This window comes from Pelmatolapia mariae, linkage group LG5, assembly GCF_036321145.2.
Source record: "Pelmatolapia mariae isolate MD_Pm_ZW linkage group LG5, Pm_UMD_F_2, whole genome shotgun sequence".
In the NCBI taxonomy this organism is placed as follows: Eukaryota; Metazoa; Chordata; class Actinopteri; order Cichliformes; family Cichlidae; genus Pelmatolapia; species Pelmatolapia mariae.
Window position 1 is genome coordinate 8,371,839 of NC_086231.1, and position 3,649 is coordinate 8,375,487.

Here is a 3,649-nt window from a genome sequence, read left to right on the forward strand (position 1 = left end):
TTCAATACATTGTTTTCTGTAAATTGTAACCACTGCCATGTAATGGCTTCTATTGTGTACAGCAGTTTAAATAAAAACTTAATATTGTGCTATGATAATCTGTAAAAGCTCTATGGAGGGAAAAAATAAAGCAGGGATCATACATGGAGTACACTTATGGTGTTATATATTTATATAGATTGCAATTGTTTACGTTGATAAAAAAAAGCTATGCTTGCTGAGGTTTTTAGAATGTAGTTACACTTCATTTTTTAGGACTGTTGGTACTGATTTACTTTATTTACTAATTAAGTGTGCTACTAATTTGAGCAAAAATAAAGAATTCAGTTGTTCCAAATACAAATAATGGATTCCATGTAATTGTACACAAAGTCTTTGAGCAGGTTAGGTAAGCCAAACACATTTAAAAATGCTGTTTTTAAAATTCAATACTACCTGAAAGATAAATACAGGTTTAAATTATATTTTCTTTACAATTTTTTTCATATCCACACTTTTATCTAATACCTTTCCTTTTCAATGTCAATACTGCTATTGAGTATATGAGGCTTCTGGATGAAGTCCAGTAAGAAACTGGAGACAGCAGTGTTGTTCATGTGACTCTTACAGACCCAAAAGTACTACAGCATGCCAGAACTTCCATAATAATAATACCAGTGTATAATACTGAACTTGTAACTATTTGGTCTTGAAGTTATTGGCATAGTGATACAGTACCAGGCAGGATGCCAGAGATATCCAGGTTATAGAGACACATGGGTTCACACACAGGCTGACAAAATTAGCCCTAGTGCTCCATCTCCCATGGGTTATTTTAGGGATCAGTAGCTCAGCTGGCAAAATGTGCTTTTAAGTCACGGTAGCCAACTGATAGAAAATTTTTAAAAAGGAGTGGATAAATAAAATAATTCTGGTGGCAAAGGAATAAAAAAGGGAAAAGTGTTCAAAACCTACATCATAGTGAGTGACCCAGCTAAAAAAGAAAAGACAGCTTTATTCAGATTATTTGAGTGTGGCGTCCTCTAGTGCTTCAATTAGGTAATGACATCTAGAGGAACTAGAAATAAAAGGATAGACTGTCAAATGAAAACTATATTCATAAGTCACAATAAAACCCGCAAACATGACTTTTAGAGGTCAAGAAAGATCAACACAGTCAAGTGTAATTTATATGTCTTTAAATAGATAGGCTCCACTGTTTCCTGACATTTTAAGGTACTTGCATAATTTGCATAGTGCAGCTTTAACCTGTGGGCTATGAGCCATAATGGGTCTCAAGCCTACTTCTAGCTGTTCCCTGGATGCTGACATGCCGCAATAGGGTCATGGAGCAAGAGACTTCCTGTCTAATTTAGATCCTGCACTGAAAAGGTTTCCAGCTCCCAATGAAAGGCATCATTAAATCACAGATGGATTGTGTAAAAACATGTATTAAATAATATAGTATATCCACAAAAAAATATATTGATAGTAGAGTGAGGATTACGGGGTTTTTTCTACTTTGAGATCAAAACATTGCTGCAAGGCAAAAAATATATACTGCAGATATCCAGAAATTCTGTTAAAAAATTGTTAATGTAGTTTTTGGATATATTCCAAATAGCAGAAAGAACTCCCTAGAAGAAAGAGATCCGTGGACGGCAGCCATCTGTCTCAAACAGTTACTCTGAGTGAGTGGAGGGAGCATTGAGGGAAACCACAAGGAAAAGCACTGGATATGTTGGTGAGGCCAGCAACTGCAGACCAAAAATGTGTGGTTACGAAGATACCTGTAGAAAGGTAGCAGGGAGACGTTTGGTTCAAAGCACAGCTGTTCATCCTCATAGTGCAGCTAACATCATTGTATTCTTTGTCTCATTTCACTATTACATCTTCATTTTATATGTGAGCCTCATTAGACTCCTTGCTTCACCTTTATGAAACCAGACCTTCACAGCTGCTTCAGGCACATATTCTGCCTCTAATCTCCATGTTGAATTACCTCTGTGCCTCCCTTTCATCTATTCCAATTTATTGCTATAACGTTCAGCAGGAGGCAATCACCAAATATCTTCTGGCTGAATAATTGGATTCTATCAAAACTTTTTTTTTCTCCATCATCCTCCCCTCTGATCAAGAATGGGAGCAAATCAGCACAGCAAAATGTAAAGTTCATAAAAAACCTGGATGCTTTAGTGATGCAGCATTTGTGACACATCTTGCGGTGTTGCTCTAATTGTGGGTAATGCGCCGAGCACTGCCCGGTCACTGCTACAGGATGTCAAGGGTAACGCCAAAGGCAATGAAATGGTGCGTCGCTCTTGAAGGGTAGCCTGACTGCCATTTGCTGCAGAGTTTTGGCAATGGTCCCAGAAGGTTTAATAAGCGTAATGGTGAAACTGGCCGTCACAACAGTGTCCTGTCGTTGCTTTTCATTAACAAATGTTGCACCAGTAAATCAGCTGGATAGACTGTCTGAGCACACTTTTCATTTGCCAAAGATTTAGGCTGTTAAGGAGGAATGAGAAGTGGATACTGTTATGCGCAAACAAACACATTCCTCCTCATTTCTTTTAAACATTTACAAGTACTGTTTGGGGAAATTGGTGCCGCTGGAAATTGTGTATTTTTATGCTTCTCCCCGGCCACACAGTACATGGATTTTTCTGGAGGAACCTGCAGAGGAAGGCTGTCCAGCTACCATATTTCAAATTAAGATGGCAGAATGAGATTTCATTTAGTCAGTTTCATTCTTTTAAAACCAAGATACTAAATAGATATGTGAAAAGTAAAAGAAACAAAACAAAAACAAAAAAACAGCCGTTTTAAAGCTTATGTTATAGCACAAAACCTTAAAGAGATGGCCAGTAGACAAGTATACAGTAATATGCTGTCAAACCAAACTAGACATTTCTCTGCTGGCATCCAACTGCATTAAAGCTCTTCATATATCACCTTGACTCACTGACCTTTGCACTTTTTGTTGTTGAATACTATCTCCCATGTGAATGACACAGTTATGTGTCTCATCCTACCTTCTAAATTATTTACCAGTTTGGATTTGGATGCTTCTGTAGAGTGGATGAACTACTTTGCCATTTCTGCCTCACATTAACTGCTTCAGAAAAAAACAACAAACTTCCCATCTGTGTTCTGCTTGCCTCTATACTGCAGCAAAAACAGTCCAAGTCACTCCCCCTCTCCTATCCTCTCTCTCCTTTTCACCTCCTCCCCCTTTTCCTCTATCCTTTCTGCTCACACCTCACTGCACTCAGGTTCCCATACAGTTCTTGCAGCAGGGAGGTACAACACCTTAAATCGAGCTCTGTTTTGAGAGGCACTGCAGACTGCTGGTTTCCATGTTCACCCTTCTTTTCATCACTCATCGAGCCCCCTGTTTTTATAGTCCCTTCTGCTCCTCTCTTTGTCCCCCCCCCCCCCCCCCCCCCCCCTTCCTGGTTTTCCTCCTGCGTCTAATTCTCAAAGCTCAGCAGTCCCTGTCTGCTTGTACTGAGGGAAAAAGTGATAGAGTGAGGAAGAAAAGAGGAGGAGCACAGCTATTAGTGTGCCAAAGAAAATCTAGACCCCTCCCTATCCAACTGATGACAAGGAGAGGTTTTATTGAGTTGCTCCTTAGCCAATGAGCGTGCAGTGCCGGGAAATACAGCAG